General features: G+C 38.7%; 1 protein-coding gene and 1 long non-coding RNA gene across 2 annotated transcripts in view; both read left to right on the top strand.

Moving 5' to 3' along the window:
* The window catches only part of GABRG3 (gamma-aminobutyric acid type A receptor subunit gamma3), a 638,302-nt gene that overhangs the window by 558,930 nt on the left and 58,237 nt on the right, over positions 1-21,135 (top strand). The window lies entirely within an intron of this gene.
* LOC113607669 (uncharacterized) lies at positions 8,827-17,226 on the top strand. The gene is made up of 3 exons (XR_003428023.1): positions 8,827-8,837; positions 15,656-15,658; positions 17,131-17,226. It is a non-coding gene; the product is annotated as an uncharacterized LOC113607669 (long non-coding RNA).

Genomic DNA, 21,135 nt, shown 5'->3' with positions numbered 1-21,135 from the left:
GCTTGGTTGGCCCTTACACATGGGCATGAGGGAAAAAAAGAAATATTTCAACACTTTAGAGAAGTAGTGCTTCAGGAGCCTTGTTTCCAAGTCAGCGACTTACCTGGGGTAGTCCTAATGGGAAAACCATCTACACCGTCTTAAACAAAATCATGTGATGCAAAACACAAATGACCTGCATCTTGATCCTGAAAAGACAACAAAAGAAAACCTTCCTTAAGGATTACTCCACTGCTTCTCTGGGTGTGACATGTACTTACCATATACTTTGGCTCCCAGAGATTTTCCAGGGCTATCTGGAATCAGGCCTGTCTTATCAGCATTTAGAGGCATCATGCTCTCTGAGAAACTTAGAATGACAACCAAAAGCCTGATTTGGGCTCCATCAACAGACGAAATAAAAATCTATTATTTTAACAATCTTCCTTCCGGGAAATAATCCAGACATGCAATAATAAATATGTCCTTCTATATAGGATTTTTGATGCTATTATACAACAATAACATTTGAAAATTATGTTTCATAGTGATGGGCTGTAATCGTTTAATATTCAATGTGCCGTTATTTTAAATGCCTCATCTTAATTTATCCACAGTTAAGCACTCTAGGTATATACAATCTTTCCTAGTATTTACATAAATAATTGGAGGCATGTATTTTCTAAATCATTTTGCAAATAAAGAACCTAAAGTTTAATGTGATTAGCAAAAGATAATGGACAAGATGTTGCCATCAATACTTGTTAAGTGTTGCTTTTCCTATATGGGCCAGATATTTCATTCTTCTAAGCCTGGTTCTTCATTTCTACAATGAAGATAAATATTACTTTCTTCATAGGCTTATGATGTAGTTTCATTAAAAAATAGCATGTAAACAGCTTCATAAAGCCCTGGCAATGAAGAAGTGCATAATATTTATATTATTTTCATTGAGTGTTTATTATTTATCATTGAAGTATAGTTGGTTTACAATATATTAGTTTCAGGGTATACAACATAGTGATTCAATATTTTTATAGACTCTACTCCATTTAAAGTTATCATAAAGTAATGGCTATATTTCCTGTGCTGTGCAATATATCTGTTGCTTATTTATTTTATACATAACAGTCTGTATCTCTTAATTCCTTACCCCATCTTGCTCCTCCCCCTTCTTTCTTCCCATAGTAACAGTTGGTTCTCTATATCTGTGTCTCTGTTTTGTTTTACATATTTGTTTCCTTTTTTAGATTCTACATACAGGTGATATCACAGTATTTATCATTCTCGGACTTATTTCACTAGGCATAAGAGTTCTATACACATTGTTTCAAATGGCAAAATTTCGTGTGTGTGTGTGTGTGTGTGTGTGTTTGTGTGTGTTTGTGTGTGTGTGTATAGATAGATGATAGATAGATAGTTATGCATACATACCACATCTTTCTTATTCATTCATTGTTAAAGGACACACTTTGTTTCCATACCTTGTTTATTATAAGTAATGCTGTTATGAATCTTGGGGTGCATGTATCTTCTAAGAGTAGTTTTCTTTGAATATATGCTAAATAATGGAATTGCTGGATCATAAGGTAGTTCTATTTTTAGTTTTTTGAGGAAACGGTCTACTGTTTTCCACAGTGGCTGCACCAATTTACATTCCTACCAGTAGTGTACAAGTGTTCCCTTTACTCCACATACTCACCAAAATTTGTTATTTGTGATCGTTTTAGTGATAGTCATTCTGGCAGCTGTCAGGTGATATCTCATTGTGGTTTTGACTTGCATTTCGCTGATGATTAGTGATGTTGAGCATTTTCATATGCCTGTTCGTAATAGGTATCTCTTCTTTTTAAAAATTTCAGGTCTTCTCATTTAAAAAAATTTTGATATTTCGTATGAACAGTTTATATATATATGTATATATATGTTTATATATATATATATATATATATGAAACATGTTTATTGAAGTATAATTGCTTTACAGTGTTGCGTTGGTTTCTGCTGTATAATAAACTGAATCAGCTATACATATACATAGATCCCCATATCTCTGCCCTCTATGTCTCCCTCCCACCCTCCCTACCCCACCCCTCTAGGCGGGAGAAAGCACCAAGCTGAAGACTGTGCCATGAGGCTGCTTCCCACTAGCTATTTTATATTTGGTAGAGTATGTCAATGTTACTCTCTCATTTTGTCCCAGCTTACCCTTGCCCCTTACCCTTGTCCCTTTGTCTCCAAGTCCATTCTACACTTCTGCGTCTTTATTCCTGTCCTGACCCTAGGTTCATCAGAACCTTTTTTTTTTTAATTCCGTATATATGTGTTAGCATACGGTATTTGCTTTTCTCTTTCTTCACTCTGTACGACAGACTCTAGGTCCATCCACCTCACTACAAATAATTTCGTTTCTTTTTATAGTTAATATTCCACTGTATATATTTGCTACATTTTCTTAATCCGTTCGTCTGTCAATGGACATTTAGGTTGGTTCCATGTCCTTTCTATTGAAACAAGTACTGCAGTGAATATTGTGGTACATGATTCTTTATGAATTATGGTTTTCTCAGGGTAATGCCCAGTAGTGGGATTCCTGGGTAATATGGTGGTTCTAGTTTTAGTTTTTAAAGAAACTCCATACTGTATTTCCATTATGTTCCTATTATGGTGGGAATGTATCAATTTACATTCCCAACAACAGGGCAGGAGGGTTCCCTTTTCACCGTATCTTTTCCAGGATTTATTGTTTATAGAGTTTTTGAAAATAGCCATTCTGACCAGAGAGAGGTGACACCTCATTGTAGTTCTGATTTGTATTTCTGTGGTAATTAGTGCTGTTGAACATCTTTTCAGGTGCCTCTTGGCCATCTGTAAGTCATCTTTGGTGAAATGTCTATTTAGGTCTTCTGCCCATTTTTTTCACTAGATTTTTGCTTTTTTGATATTGAACTCCATGAGCTGTTTGTATATGGAGATTAGTCTTCTGTTGTTTCATTGGCAAATATTTTCTCCCATTCTGAATGTTGTCATTTGTCATGTTTATGGTTTCCTTTGTTGTGCAAAAGCTTTTAAGTTTAATTAGTTCCCTTTGGTTTATATTTGTTATATTTCCGTTACTCTAAGAGGTGGGTCAAAAAAGATCTTGCTGTGGTTTATGTAAAAGAGTGTTTTTCTTATGTTTCTCTATAAAAAGAAAGAAATATATAGGGTCTGGTCTTACTTTTAAGTGTTTAATCCATTTAGAAATTATTTTTATGTATGGTATTAGGGATTGTTCTAATTTTTTTCTTTCACATGTAGCTGTTCTGTTTTCCCAGCTTGATTCCTCCAAGTCTGTTTTCCTTTCTCAAGATTGTCTTGGCTATTCAGAGTCTTTTGTGTTTCCATATGAATTTAAAAAAATTTTATTCTAGTTCTGTGAAGAATGCCATTGGTAGTTTAATATGGATTGCTTTTAATGTGTAGATTGCTTTGGGTGGTATAGTAATTTTCAAAATATTGATTCTTCCAGTCTCAGAATATGGTATATTTCTGCACCTGTGTATGTCAGATTTATTTCATCAGTGTTTTATAGTTTTTTGAGTATGTCTTTCACCTCCTTAGGCAGGTTTATTCCTAGGTATAGTACTCTTTTTGTTGCAGTGGCGAATGGGAGTGTTATAATTTCCTTTTCTGATTTTTGGTTGTTGATGTATAGGAATTCCAGAGATTTCTGTGCATTAATGTTGTGTCCTGCAACCTTATCAAATTAATTGATTAGTTAGTAGTTTTCTGGTGGCCTCTTTAGGATTTTCTATGTATAGTATCATATCTGCAAACAGTTACAGTTTTATGTCTTCTTTTCCAATTTGTATTCCTTTCATTTCTTTTTCTTCTCTGATTGCTGTGGCTAAATATGCCAAAACTATGTAGAATAATAGTGGTGAGAGTGGGCCACCTTGCCTTATTCCTGATCTTAGAGGAAATATTTTCAGTTTTTCACCCTTATCATACTTGCTGTGGGTTTGTCATATATGGCCTTTGTTATGTTGAGGTAGGTTCCCTCTATGACCACTTTCTGGGGAGTATTTATCATAAATATGTGTTGAATTTTGTTAAAAGCTTTTTCTGCATCTATTGTGATGGTCATATTGTTTTTCTCTAATTTGTTAATATGCTTTATTACATTGATTGATTTGCATATATTAAAGAATCCTTGCATACCTGAGATAAACTCCACTGGATTATGGAGCATATAAGGCAAAACGTTTTAGAGTTGCTGATCACAGAATTTCTAAGTGTGCCTTTGGTTAATAAAAGGAATATAACTGAATTTTTTTCGTATTGGATTTTCATCAGGAACAGAAATTTTATTATCTGGGAAATTAATTTGAATTCTACCTGACCAAGAATGACAGAAAGTGGCTTTTTTAGCCAATCTTTTCCTATTTTCAACTGCCCTCTATTCCAACCTAGATTTCACTGGAGTGTAGGTGTTTTCTTCCACTCTTTCAATCATTCTGTAAATATATAGAGAGCACCCATTCTGTCTAGGCCCTCAACAAAAAACGACATGCAGTGGAAAAAAGCAGATGTGGCTGACTGCCAGTGAAGCTTGCTGTACCGAGGGGAAAAGAGAAATGAATACGGTATCCATGCCTAACAACAGAGCAGGGTGCACCTGCTACAATCAAGGTGAGGCTCTGCCTTAAGAAGTTGGCCTGAGGGGAGGTCCCTGTGGAAATGGCAGAATCTAAGAGTAGAGCAGTAAATAAGTCTGAATGCTAATGTGTCTGCGGTGAGCATGACCACTGGTTCAGAGGAGCAAGGAGGGAGGAGCTCTGTGGATCCAAGATGGACAGCTGAGGAAGACGAGCCTCATGCAGTAAATGGACATTATACCCTCAGTACCTTAGGTCAAAAGCTATCCAGATTCTATGACCTGAAGATAACGGTGCGTTCGTTTAACTGACATGAGTATTTACTTCTAGTAAACGTTATTTCATTTCCTTATTATTCACTCACCAGAGACCTATGCACTCAATAGCTTAGCTTAATGAAACGCTGTTTTTTAATAATTTTTTTTGTATTTCACATTCTTATGAAGACTGTGCATTGGAATTAAATTTTACTGCCTGATTAGCAACTTCCAGATGAATCACCATAGAATGCAGAAAGCTACATGTATCTCCAAGATATTCACTACGGAACTTTAAAAATTATCATTATGCTGTTAGTTTTCCGTAACTAGGGGACCATGAAACGCAACAGGGCTACTAGATAGCTCAGTTTACCCAGCAGCATTCTTGTGTCTGTCTTCTCTCTGGTGGCCACCCACACTGCAATCGCCAGCTGAGTGCCCAGGACACATTGAGGATGCACACTGAATCCAGTGGAGGCCACCCTGGAAGAGCAAACACACTGGGGGAGAAGGCAAAGAGGAAAAGCTTCATTTATACTTATCAACTCTATCCTCCTCCCAGCATCACCCAATGAATGAAGTGGCCTCCTCTACGGTCAATACCAGCCATTGCTGTCTCTATTTCCTCTCAACTGATCTCAGTTCTAACAGAGGTGTATTCAAATAGGGGATGGTAGCTAACGGTGATCTTTATAAAACATCTGGTTTTTACTTCAGGACCATTTTAACGTAAAATCGCCCACTCGTTCCCCTTAAATAAGACATCTTGATGGATTAATGACTAATCAGCCCATGCTCACACATAACTGAGATTCCATACATTTGGTATTTTTTATGGTTTGGGGGGGGCCTGCACAGACTCAGCTATGACCTTAAAAGGTCTCGTCACAGTCAAGCAAATTGTAGCTGGACTTGTATGTATTTTTGATTTGACTAGCACAACCAACATGTGCATTTAAATTAATGGTTACAGGACATAGTACTCCACTATTCCCCCTGGGCTCAAAAAACTGTATCTCGTAATGGATCAAAACCCCCTCACCCCCTACAAAACTGACCATCTGCTTAGATATTCACCACCCCCCTAGACAGCTTCGTCCCTAGATCTACAAATATATTTTTCGTAATCAATACTATCTGACACAAGCCCCATAATGAAATTACACGAACATCTTTTAAACTCCACAGGTTAATGTAGCTTAAATTTTTCATAAAGCAAGACACTGAAAATATCTAGATGGGCTTCGCCAGCCCCATCAACATAAAGGTTTGGTCCCAGCCTTTCTATTAGTTCTTAACAGACTTACACATGCAAGCATCTACACCTCGGTGAGAATGCCCTCCAAATCACAAAGATCAAAAGGAGCGGGTATCAAGCACGCAACACTAACAACTCACGCCACCTTGCTTAGCCACACCCCCATGGGACACAGCAGTGATAAAAATTAAGCCATGAACGAAAGTTTGACTAAGTCATGTTAGCTAGGGTTGGTAAACTTCGTGCCAGCCACCGCCGTCATACGATTGACCCAAATTAATAGAGACCCGGCGTAAAGAGTGTTAAGGAACCATACAAAATAAAGTCAAATCCCAATTAAGCTGTAAAAAGCCATAATTAAAACTAAGCTAAACCACGAAAGTGACATTAGTACAATCTGAATACACGACAACTAATCTAATCCCAAACTGGGATTAGATACTCCACTAAGCTTAGTCGTAAATTTAAGTAGTCCCCAAACAAGACTATTCGCTAGAGTACTACTGGCAGCAGCCTAAAACTCAAAGGACTTGACGGTGCTTCATATTCCTCTAGAGGAGCCTTTTCTGTAACCGATAAACCCCAATTTACCTCACCAATCCTTGCTACTTCCGTCTATATACCGCCATCTTCAGCAAACCCTAAAAGGGAACAAAAGTAAGCATAACTACCATACATAAAAACGTTAGGTCAAGGTGTAACCTATATGGGATGGGAAGAAATGGGCTACATTTTCTATAATAAGAACACCCCTTATATCCACACGAAAGTTTTTATGAAATCTAAAAACTAAAGGAGGATTTAGTAGTATATTAAGAGCAGAGTGCTTAATTGAATAAGGCCATGCAGCACGCACACACCGCCTGTCACCCTCCTCAAGCAGTATCACAGCAAAACCCCAGTTCACTAACCTATGCTAAGCAATTATACGAGACAAGTCGTAACAAGATAAGCATACTGGAAAGTGTGCTTGGATAAAACAAGATATAGCATAAACAAAGCATCTAGTTTACACCTAGAAGATTCCACAATCCGTGTATATCTTGAACTATACCTAGCCCATACCCTCCCCACCGCTAGTACCATAAACTAATCAAATAAATCATTCACCATACATCTAAAGTATAGGAGATGATAGAAATTTAACCACCAATGGCGCTATAGAGAAAGTACCATAAGGGAAAAATGAAAAAAATATTAAAAGTTAAAAAAAAGCAAAGCTTACTCCTTGTACCTTTTGCATAATGACTTAACTAGTAATAACTTAGCAAAGAGACCTTAAGCTAAATTACCCGAAACCAGACGAGCTACTTACAAGCAGTAACTAGAACAAACTCATCTATGTGGCAAAATAGTGAGAAGACTTATAAGTAGAGGTGAAAAGCCTAACGAGCCTAAGTGATAGCTGGTTGTCCAAGAAAGGAATTTCAGTTCAACATTAAATAATACTAAAAACCACATCAAGTCTTAATGTATATTTAATTGTTAGTCTATAAAGGTACAGCTTTTTAGAAATGGATACGTTTACTAGGGGGTACTATAAACTTAAACCATAGTTGGCCTAAAAGCAGCCACCAATTAAGAAAGCGTTCAAGCTCAACAACAAAACTACGTTTTAATTTCAACAATAAATAAATCAACGCCTGGCCTGACTATTGGATTAATCAATTCAACTATAGAAGTAATACTGTTAACATGAGTAACAAGAAATTTTTCTCCTCGCACAAACTTACATCAGTAACTGATAATATACTGATAATTAACAGTTAATAAATATAACCCAACACTAAATTATTTATTAAACACACTGTTAACCCAACATAGGCGTGTATTAAGGAAAGATTAAAAAAAGTAAAAGGAACTCGGCGAACAAAAACTCCGCCTGTTTACCAAAAACATCACCTATAGCATAACCAGTATTAGAGGCACTGCCTGCCCAGTGAAAATCGTTAAACGGCCGCGGTATCCTGACCGTGCAAAGGTAGCATAATCACTTGTTCTCTAAATAAGGACTTGTATGAATGGCCACACGAGGGTTTTACTGTCTGTTACTTTTAATCAGTGAAATTGACCTCCCCGTGAAGAGGCGGGGATAACAAAATAAGACGAGAAGACCCTATGGAGATTCACGGGATAACAAAGCTTTATATGGGTTGACAGTTTCGGTTTGGGTGACCTCAGAGTACAAAAAAACCTCCGAGTGATTAAAGCCTAGGCCTACAAACCAAAGCATAGTATCACTTATTGACCCAAAATTTTGATCAACGGAACGTTACGCTAGGGATAACAGCGCAGTCCTATTCTAAAGTCCATATTGACAATAGGGTTTATGACCTCGATGTTGGTTCAGGACATCCTAATGGTGCAGCAGCTATTAAGGGTTTGTTTGTTCAACGATTAAAGTCCTACGTGATCTGAGTTCAGAGGAGTAATCCAGGTCGGTTTCTATTACGCATTTCTCCCAGTACGAAAGGACAAGAGAAATAAGGCCAACTTCAAACAAGCGCCTTCAAACAATTAGTGACCCAATCTCAACTTAAAACTAGCGCAAATATACCTGCCCAAGACCAGGGCTTTGTTGAGGTGGCAGAGTACGGCAATTGCATAAAAGTTAAACTTTTACACCCAGAGGTTCAAATCCTCTCCCCAACAAAATGTTTATAGTTAACATCCTAACGCTGTTCTCCCTATCTTCCGAGCTGTTGCATTCCTAGCACTAGTGGAACGTAAAATTCTAGGTTATATACAATTCCGAAAAGGACCAAACATCGTGGGCCCACATGGCTTGCTCCAACCATTCGCCGATGCAAACTATTCCCTAAAGAACCCCTACGACCAGCCACATCCTCCACCGCTATATTCATTATCGCACCCGCAATTGCCCTAACCTTAGCTCTCACAGTATGAAGCCCCCACCCAAACCATATCCCCTCATCAACATAAACCTAGGAGTACTATTCATGCTAGCAATATCCAACCTAACCGTCTAGTTTATCCTATGATGCGGCTGAGCTTCCAACTCAAAATACGCACTATTTGGAGTTCTCTGAGCAGTAGCACAATCTCATACGAAGTAACACTAGCCATCATCCTCCTATCAGTACTCCAATAAACGGCTCCTTTACCGTATCCACACTAACTACCACACAAGAACAACTATGACTATTTTTTTCCTTCATGACCATTAACCATAATATGATTCATTTCTACCCTAGCAGAAACTAACCGGGCCCCCTTCGACCTAACAGGAGAATCAGAACTCGTATCCGGCTTCAATGTGGACTATGCAGCAGGCCATTTCGCCCTATTCTTCCTAGCAGAATATGCCAACATCATCATAATAAATATATTCACAACTATCCTCTTTCTAGGAGCATTCCACGACCCCTACACACCAGAACTACACACAACAAACCTCATTCTCAAAACACTACTACTCACAATATCTTTCCTATGAATTCGAGCATCCGACCCCGGATTCCGATATGATCAACTAATACAAATACACCTACTCTGAAAAAGTTTCCTCCAACACTAGCCCTCTGTATATGACACGTCTCACTACCCATTATAACAACAGGCATCCCCTCTCAAACATAAAAGATAAGAAACATGTCTGACAAAAGAGTTACTTTGATAGAGTAAATAATAGAGGTTCAAACCCTCTTATTTCTAAAATAATAAGAATCTAACCTACCCCTAAGAATTCAAAATTCTCCGTGCTACCATGTCATACTATAATCTAAAGTAAGGTCAGCCCATTCATCCTCATCATTATCCTAATAATCCTCATCCTAGGAAAATAATCGTAACTATTAGCTCCCACTGACTATTCGCCCGAATTGCACTAGAAATAAATACAATAGCCATCATCCCCATCATAATTAAAAAATGCTAACCCCCGAGCCACAGAAGCCTCAACTAAATAATTCCTAACACAAACCACCGCATCCACACTACTCATACTAGCAGTTGTCATTAACCTACTACATTCCGGCCAATGAACCATCACAAAATTATTCAACCCAACAGCATCCATCCTACTAACAGTGGCCCTAGCTATTAAACTAGGACTATCCCCCTTCCACTTCTGAGTACCAGAGGTGTCCCCCTAACTACAAGCCTAATCCTACTTACATGACAAAAATTTGCACCCCTTTCAATCCTCTATCAAATCTCACCATCAATTAATCTACACCTAGTATTAACTCTCTCTACTCTCTATCCTAATCGGAAGATGAGGCGGACTAAACCAAACGCAACTCCGAAAGATTATAGCCTACTCATCAATCGCCCACATAGGATGAATAACAACTATCCTACTGTACAACCCAATCCTGACTTTACTAAATTTACTAATCTACATCACAATAACTTTCACCATATTCATGTTATTCATCCAAAAGTCAACCACCACCACACTATCATTATCCCAAACATGAAATATAATGCCTGTCATCACAACCCTCACCATACTCACCTTACTCTCCATAAGAGGACTTCCCCCACTTACAGGATTCATACCCAAATGAATAATTATTCAAGAACTAACAAAAAACGAAATTCTTGTTATACCAACCTTCATAGCCATCACAGCACTACTCAATCTATATTTCTACATACACCTCGCCTACTCCACAGCAATAACTCTATTTCCCTCTACAAACAACATAAAAAGAAAATGACAATTTCACTCCACAAAACGAACAATCCTTCTACCAACAGCAATCGTATTATCCACAGTACTCTTACCGCTCACACCAACATTCTCCATCTTACTATAGGAGTTTAGGTTAAATCAGACCAAGAGCCTTCAAAGCCTTACGCAAGTATAATTTACTTAACCCCTGCCCAATAAGGATTGCAAGACTGTACCTTACATCAATTGAATGCAAATCAAACACTTTAAGCTAAATCCTCACTAGATTGGAGGCATACATCTCCCACGAACTTTTAGTTAACAGCTAAATACCCTAGTCAACTGGCTTCAATCTACTTCTCCCGCCACGAGATAAAAAAGCGGGAGAAGTCCCAGCAGTATTGAAGCTGCTTCCTTGAATTTGCAATTCAAAATGATAATTCACCACAGGACTTGGCAAAAAGAGGACTTTATCCCTGTCTTCAGATTTACAGTCTAATACCTACTCTGCCTTTTTACCTATGTTCATAAATCGCTGACTATTCTCAACAAAGACATTGATACCTTATACCTGTTATTTGGTGCCTGAGCAGGAATAGTAGGCACTGGCCTAGGCTTATTAATTCGCGTTGAACTAGGTCAACCTGGCAAACTAATCGGAGATGACCAAGTTTACAACGTACTAGTAACAGCCCATGCCTTCGTGATAATTTTTTTCATGGTCATACCTAATTGGTGGGTTCGGAAACTGACTAGTCCCTCTAATAATTGGGACACCTGACATAGCTTTTCCCCGTATAAATAACATAAGCTTCTGACTACTTCCTCCTTCCTTTCTACTACTAATAGCATCCTGAATACCTGAAGCCGGCGCAGGCACGGGCTGAACTATATACCCCCCTCTAGCCGGAAATCTAGCACATGCAGGAGCCTCAGTAGACCTTACCATTTTCTCTCTACATCTAGCCGGCATATCCTCAATCCTTGGAGCCATCAGTTTCATTACAACCTTTTTTAATATAAAAACACCCGCTATAACCCAGTACCAAACACCCCTCTTCGTATGATCAGTCCTAGTTACAGTAGTATTACTCTTATTATCACTACCAGTCCTAGCAGCCGGAATTACCATACTGTTGACTGACCGAAACTTAAACAACCTTTTTGGATCCCGCAGGAGGAGGTGACCCAATCCTCTACTAACACTTATTTTGATTCTTTGGTCACCCCAAAGTATATATTGTGATCTTACCTGGCTTCGGAATAATTTCATATATTGTAACCTCAGGGAAAAAAGAACCTTTCGGATATATAGGAATAGTTTGAGCTATGGTTTCTATTGGGTTCCTAGGCTTTATCGTATTGGCTCATCATATATTCAGAGTAGACGTAGATACACGAGCATACTTTACATCAGCCACTATAATTATTGCTATCCCCACAAGAGTAAAGGTCTTTAGTTGACTAGCAACACTTCACGGAGGGAATTGATCTCCAGCTCTAATATGAGCCCTAGGCTTTATTTTCCTATTTACAGTAGGTGGCCTAACTGGCATCATCCTAGCTAACTCATCACTAGATACTGTTCTCCACGATATCTACTACGTAGTCTCCCACTTTCGCTACGTACCTTCAATAGGAGCTGTCTTCGCCATCATAGGGGGGTTTGTCCACTGATTCCCACTAATTTCAGGATATACACTCAACCCAACAGGAACAAAAATCCACTTTATAATTACATACGTAGGTGTAAACCTAACATTCTTCCCGCAACACTTCCTAGGCCTATCCGGTATACCTCGACGATACTCCAACTACCCAGACACCTACACATGAAACACTATCTCATCAATAGGCTCTTTCATCTCACTGACAGCAGATATACTAATAATTTTCATCTGAGAAACATTCACATCCAAACGAGAGGTATTAACAGTAGACCTCACCTCCACAAACCTTGAATGACTAAAAGGGTGTCCTCCACCATACCATACATTTGAAAAACCAGCATACGTCAACCCAAAATGGTCAAGATAGGAAGGAATCGAGCCCCTCTAATAGGTTTCAAGCAAATACCAAAAAACCACTGTCTTTCTTTATAAATGAGATATTAGTAAAGCCTTACATAACTTTGTCAAAGGTAAATCACATGTGAAAATCCTGTATATCTCCATGGCATATCCTTTCCAAGTAGGCTTCCAAGACGCAACATCACCTATTACAGAAGAACTCCTACACTTTCATGATCACACATTAATAATCGTTTTCCTAATTAGCTCTATAGTTCTCTACATTAGCACCCTAATACTTACAACCAAACTAACACACATACAATAGACGCCCAAGAAGTAGAAATTATTTGAACCATCCTCCCAGCCATCATCTTAATCCTAATCGCCCTGCCCTCCCTACGAATTCTCTACATAATAGACGAAATCAATAATCCCTCTCACCGTAAAAATAGGACACCAGTGATACTGAAGTTATGAATACACCGACAATGAAGACCTAAACTTCGACTCCTACATAATTCCAACCTCAGACCTAAAACTGAGAACTACGATTACTAGAAGTGGACAATCGAATGAGCCTACCCATACAAATAACAATCTGAATATTAGTCTCCTCCGAAGACGTACTACACTCATGAGCTGTCCCTTCCCTAAGCCTAAAAACAGATGCAATCCCTGGACGCCTAAACCAAACAACTTTAATATCAACACGACCAGGTCTATTTTACGGACAGTGTTCAGAAATCTGTGGCTCAAATCACAGCTTCATACCAATCGTTCTCGAACTAGTTCGCCTAGAGAACTTTGAAAAATGATCTGCTATATAACTATAACTATATATATAACTATAACTATAACCTCATTAAGAAACTAAACTAGCGTTAACTTTTTTAGTTAAAGGTTGAGAGCCGTAAAATTCCCCTTAATGACATGCCACAACTGGATACATCAACATGACTCCTTACTATCCTATCTATATTCCTAACCCTCTTCACACTATTCCAGCTAAAAATTTCAAAACATTTCTCCCCCTACCCCAAATTGACACACACCAAATTACAACAATCTTGAAACATCACATGAACGAAAATCTATTTACCCCTTTCACAGTCCCAATAATACTAGGTATCCCTATCACCACTCTAATCATTATATTCCCCACTATATTATTCCCAACACCAAATCGACTAATTAACAATCGCACAGTTTCCATCCAACAATGATTAACCAAACTTACCTCAAAACAACTAATCAATACACAAAACCTCAAAGGACAAACCTGATCACTCTCATCTCACTTCTCCTATTTATTGTCTCTACACATCTTGGAATATTACCCCACTCATTTACACCTACCACCCAACTCTCAATAAATTTAAGAATAACTATTCCTCTATGAGCTGGTATCGTTATTACAGGTTTCCGCAATAAGGCAAAAATATCTTTAGCCCACCTTCCTACTTATTCAACCAGTAGCACTAGCCGTACGACTAACCGCCATTACAGCAGGCCACTTATTACATCTAATCGGAAAAACAACTCTCAAACTAATAAGTACCAGCCTATTCACAGCCCTCATCACATTCACTATCCTCACTCTATTAACCATCCTCGAATTCGCTGTCGCCTTAATTCAAGCCTACGTATTCACTCTACTAGTAAGCCTATATTTGCATGACAATACATAATGACCCACAAAACCCACTCATACCACATAGTAAATCCCAGTCCTTGACCCCTTACAGGAGCTCTCTCAGCACTTCTTATAACATCGGGCTTAATCATGTGGTTCCACTTCAACTCAATAACCCTGCTAGTTTTAAGCTTACTAACAAATATTTTAACAATATATCAATGATGACGAGATATTATCCGAGAAAGCACTTTCCAAGGCCACCACACACCAACTGTCCAAAAAGGACTTCTATATGGAATAATCTTATTTATCCTATCAGAAGTCCTATATTTTACAGGATTTTTCTGAGCCTTTTACCACTCAAGCCTTGTCCCCACTCCTGAACTAGGCAGATGCTGACCACCAACAGGTATCCACCCTCTAAGTCCTCTAGAAATTCCACTTCTCAATACCTCTGTGTTACTAGCCTCTGGTGTATATATCACTTGAGCGCATCACAGTCTCATAGACGGAAACCGCAAACACATACTTGAAGCTCTTTTCATCACAATCATGTTCGGCCGTTATTTCACCCTACTCCAAGCATCAGAATACTATGAAGCCCCATTCACCATCGCAGACGGAATATACGGATCCACTTTCTTTGTAGCCGTGATCCACTTTGCTCATTGTTTGTTTTATACGCCAAATAAAATTCCACTTTACTTCAAGCCACCACTTCGGCTTCGAAGCCGCTGCTTGATACTGACATTTCGTAGACGTATGACTATTTCTCTATGTATCTATCTATTGATAAGGTTCATAGTCCTTTTAGTATTAACAAGTACAACTGACTTCCAGTTAGTTTCGGTGCACCCCGAAAAAGAACAATAAACCTCCTACTAACACTACTAACAAATACAACTCTAGCCTTACTATTTGTATTTATAGCTTTTTCACTACCTCAGCTAAACGTGTACGCAGAAAAAACAAGCACCTACGAATGTGGTTTTGACCCAATAGGATCTGCTCGCCTACCTTTCTCCATAAAATTCTTCCTAGTAGCAATTACCTTTCTTCTCTTTGACTTACAAATCGCCCTCCTACTTCCCCTACCCTGAGCAACCCAAACAACCTAAAAATAATACTCACAATGACCTTATTCTTAATCTCTACTAGCAGCTAGCTTAGCTTACGAATGAACACAAAAGGGCTTAGAATGAGACAAATATGGTACCTAGTTTAAAATAAAGCAAGTGGTTTCGACTCACTAGACTGTGATCCAAACTCACAAATACCAAGTGTCTCTAATCCATATAAATATCCTAGTAGCCTTCACTTTACGGGATTACGGGATTATTAATATACCGATTCCACCTCATATCCGCACTACTCTGCTTAGAGGGCGTAATACTATCACTATTCATTCTGTCAGCTCTCACAATCCTAAACTCACACTTCACCCTAGCCAGCATGATACCAATTATTCTCCTACTATTTGCAGCCTGAGAAGCAGCCATCGGACTAACCCTACTAGTCATAATCTCCAACACATCCAGCAGCGACTACGTACAAAATCATTATCTCCAATCTAAAATTCATCATTCCTACCATCATACTGATACCCCTAACTTGATTATCAAAAAACAACTCTATCTGAATTAATACCACAACCCACAGTTTACTAATCAGCTTTACAAGCCTAATCTTAATCAATACATCGACAACCGTCTCAATTACTCTCTAATATTATTTTCCGACCCCCTTTCCACACCACTCCTAATTCTGACAATATGACTCCTTCCCTTAATACTAATAGCAAGCCAGTCCAACCTTCTCATAGAACCACTTGTCTGAAAAAAACTTTACAATACTAGTTACATTACAAACTCTTCTAATTATAACATTCACTGCCACAGAACTAATCTTATTCTACATCATATTTGAAGCTACAGTAATCCCCACTCTCATCATTATTACCCGCTCATTATTACGACTCAATGGAGGACTCTACTTCCTATTTTACACACTTACACACTTATATCACTCCACTTACTAGTAGCACTAACATACTTACAAAACACATCAGGATCTCTAAATTTTCTATTATTACAACACTGAGCCCAACCACTATCCACTTCCTGATCCAACATCCTCATATGATTAGCCTGCATAATAGCTTTTCCAGTAAAAATACCCCTCTACGGACTACATCTTTGACTACCGAAAGCACACGTAGAAGCCCCCATCGCAGGTTCAATAGTCCTTGCAGCTGCACTACTAAAACTTGGAGGCTATGGCATATTACGAATTACATCAATTCTTAACCCTCCAATAGAACATATAGCTTACCCTTTTTTCATGCTGTCCTTATGAGGAATAATCATAACCAGCTCCATCTGTTGACATCAAACAGACCTAAAGTCACACATCGCATACACTTCAGTCAGCAACATGGCACTTGTTATCTCAGCTATCCTCATCCAAACCCCCTGAAGCTACTTAGGAGCTACCGCTCTAATAATCGCCCATGGCCTTACATCCTCTATATTATTCTGTCTAGCAAACTCGAACTATGAACGAATCCATAGCCGAACCAGAATCCTAGCACGAGGCCTACAAATCTTTCTCCCACTAATAGCGACCTGATGAGTACTAGCAAGCCTAACAAATCTCGCTCTACTCCTTACCATCAACCTAATCGGAGAACTACTTGTAATTATATCAGCTTTCTCATGATCAAACCTCACTATTATCCTAATAGGAACAAATATTGTAATCACAGCTCTCTACTCCCTATATATGTTAATCACGACACAACGCGGCAAACATACCATATCAACAACCTCACCCCCTGTTTCACACGAGAACACGCCTTAATAGCCCTACACATTATTCCCTTACTACTCCTATCGCTAAACCTCAAAATCATCTTAGGATCTCTTTATTGTAAGTATAGTTTAAAGAGAACACTAGTTTTTGAAGCTAGTAATAGAAGATCAAAACTTCTTACTGAAAAAGTACTGCAAGAACTGTTAACTCAAACCCCCACACTTAACAATGTGGCTTTTTTAAACTTTTAAAGGATAACAGTTATCCATTTGTCTTAGGAAACAAAAAATTGGTGCAACTCCAAATAAAAGTAATAAGCCTATTTACTTCCTCGGCTTTATTCACATTACTAATATTAACTGCCCCATCATAATATCTAACACAAACCTCTATAAAAGCAGCAAGTACCAACACTATGTAAAAAAATATTACCCTTTCCGCCTTCATCACTAGCGTGATCCCAATAATAAAATTTCTTCACACAAACCAAGAAGCATTCATTTCAAACTGACACTGAATTACCATCCAAACTCTTAAACTATCACTTAGCTTCAAAATAGACTACTTTTCACTCATATTCATACCCGTACTACTACCCGTAGTATTCTATCATGGAATTCTCAATATGATATATACACTCTGACCCCCCACATCAACCAATTCTTCAAATACCTACTTATCTGCCTCATCATTATACTCATCCTCGTTACAGCTAACAATCTCTTAACTCTTCATTGGATGAGTAGGAGTAGGTATTATATCCTTCTTGCTAACTGGCTGATGATTCGGACGGACAGAGGCAAATACAGCCGCCCTTCAAGCAATCTTATATAATCTCATCGGAGATATCGGATTCCTCATATCAATAGCATGATTTTTATTTAACATAAACGCATGAGACTTACAACAAATTTTCATACTCAACCAAAACTCTTCAAATCTTCGCCTCATAGGACTCATTAGCCGCAGCTGGAAAATCAGCCCGATTTGGACTACACCCTTGACTCCCTTCAGCAATAGAAGGTCCCAGCCCAGTCTCAGCTTTACTCCACTGAAGCACAATAGTCGTAGCAGGGATTTTCCTACTTATCCGTTTCTACCCGTTAATGGAGAATAACAAACCCATTCAAACAATAACCCTTACTCTATGTGCCCTCACCACTTTATTCATAGCCATTTGTGCCCTCACCCAAAACGACATCAAAAAAATTATTGCTTTCTCCACCTCCAGCCAACTTGGCCTAATAATAGTAACAATTGGTCTTAACCAGCCTTACCTGGCGTTTCTACACATTTGCACACACGCCTTTTTCAAAGCCATATTATTCTTATGATATGGCTCCATCATTCATAATCTAAACAATGAACAAGACATTCGAAAAATAGGAAGGCTATACAAAACCCTTCCCTTCACCACAACCCCCTTATCATTGGCTGTTTAGCACTCACAGGAATACCATCCCTCACAGGATACTACTCTAAAGACCCCATCATCGAAGCCGCCACTTCGTCTTATACCAACGCCTGAGCCCTATTACTGACCCTAACCGCTACCTCCCTCACAGCTATTTACAGCACACGCATTATCTTCTTTACACTACTAGGACAACCTCGCTTCCCTCCCCTCATAAACATTAATGAAAATAACCACACATTAATCAACCCTGTCCGTATCAGGGTCCACAGGGTGTGAAGTGGATGGAGGACAGGCTCATGACAGTCTGAGAAGAAAATTGCATTTTGTAGTTAACAAGTAAAGCTAGACAAAGGACAGATGAAGGCAGGTTGATGGTGTATTATTGAAAACACTCGTTATATAATTAAATTTGGCTAAAGAATACACTGTTGTTTTCCAGGAGATGGTGTACAGTTTGAAATAAATTCAAATGTAGACCGTCTAACTACAAATTCCTCTCCCACTGAGCCAAACACTACTTTCACAGATTTCCAGACAGTATTTTTGGTTTGTATATACCAGAATAATGTGTTTTTATGATAAAATGGTCATTACCACTGAGCTAGATGCTCAGACTAGTGGCTCATGATTATCTCAGAGACTGGGCAGTGCTGAGTGAGCAATGGCAGCGTCTTTATCCAGGACCCAGACCCTCAACCGACTGTAAAGTTTCAGCTTGCCTCCCTAAAACAGTAAGCAACACACAACTACGTTCTCAGGCTCCATAGTTGCCATCTCATTCCATTCTTCTCTCAGATTGCAGTCTGGTTCGGGGTCTCTCAATTATTTCCAGACTGATCACTGGGTTATTTTTTCACGTGATAAATCTCATTATTTAGGTGTAGATTGCACCGGTTTAACTACCAGGGTATAATCTTATTTCCAAGTTGATAACATTTACAATTGACACCAGGGACCTTATTTCACTTCCCACATTTTTACATTTCTCCTTGCATAGTGATAGCATACATGTGAAATTTTGGCTATATATGAATTGCCCATGTCTGTGGTCTGTGTGCACATCCTTAAATAGTGAACTTTCTAACTGAATTTTCTCCTCCCTGCACTTTTCTCAGAATCCTCACCCCATCCTGGTCATTGTTATGCTGTGTTGCTTCAAACTGCAGTTCTTTTCAGACGCTCTCCCCATCCACTTTCCCATGTCCTACAATCTCTCAAGAATTTCCTTTTGCTTTCCCTGGCAGGGTAATGTCTCATCTGAAAAACTAACCCTGAAAGACCTTTCAGCATTATAAATAGCAATAAATAAACAGTGGAAGATATTTCTGAGCCATCTTGATCCCTTGTTTTTAAGAATCTGTACCTGTGTAGGCAATATATATATATTTTTTCATTTATTTATTTTTGCTGTGTTGGGTCTTCGTTTCTGTGTGAGGGCTTTCTCTAGTTGTGGCAAGTGGGGGCCACTCTTCGCGGTGCATGGGCCTCTCACTATCGCGGCCTCTATTGTTGTGTAGCACAGGATCCAGACACGCAGGCTCAGTAGCTGTGGTTCATGGGCCTAGTTACTCCACGGTATGTGGGATCCTCCCAGACCAGGACTCGAACCCGTGTCCCCTGCACTAGCAGGCAGACTCTCAACAACTGCGCCACCAGGGAAGCCCTAGGCAATATTTTTATGGCCTCTGGGATTCACGTGTGTGCTTTTGAGGTTTTTCATTAGTGCATGTTTTTTTCCTCCACCGAGCTGGAAATATTGGTGAAGACTTCTTGCCTTCTGGTTTAAAAATGATTCTTTTTCAGCAATGCTCATACCTAGCTATGCCACCTGCACTGCAATGGACTTGATTCCATTAAGGAGTATCAATATTCAACAGCCAGAGTCACTTCTCTTTGCTGCATATTAACAACCCATGTTAATCTGTGTTAATATAGAATCTGATGTTGAGCAGAGCTTTTCCTGTACCAGCACACAACACACCAGACCCAAGAAGTAGGTATCTTTAATATTTAGTCTCCATTTTACCATTAAGGTAGAAGAGATGAGAGTTATTTTGCCCGAGGTTGAACTAGAATTACTCCTTAAAGGAAATATAAATCTAACATGGTTAAAAGTAGACCATAAAAATCGGATTTATCTGTTCAATTACTTGAAGGTATCATAAAATGGAAGATAAGTGATAACGTTATTAGTATAACTTTGAAGTAAATAATAGATTTTACCATGATGAGAGCCTGAGATTATTATTTCTGTCCTTGTGTAAAGAACTTTTTTTTGAAGGAAGATATGGGGTAGAGGAAAGGGGTATACCTCTTGGAGTCCCTAAAATCATAACGTGTGAGTGACAGATTTTATCAGTCAGTGAAAGCAGCCCTGCTGGGCAGATTACAGCTTTACACATATCACCAGTTATTGCAAATCAAGTGTTTCATGTGAAAATTCTTGGGTGGCCAGATGTAATCTGTGAAGTGCCTCATCATGTA

The sequence above is a fragment of the Aethalodelphis obliquidens genome, unplaced genomic scaffold (assembly GCF_003676395.1).
Source record: "Aethalodelphis obliquidens isolate GAN/ISIS:26980383/991018 unplaced genomic scaffold, ASM367639v1 scaffold49, whole genome shotgun sequence".
Taxonomy (NCBI): domain Eukaryota; kingdom Metazoa; phylum Chordata; class Mammalia; order Artiodactyla; family Delphinidae; genus Aethalodelphis; species Aethalodelphis obliquidens.
Note: the sequence above shows the minus strand (reverse complement) of the source record. Positions and strands in the feature narration are given on the sequence as shown.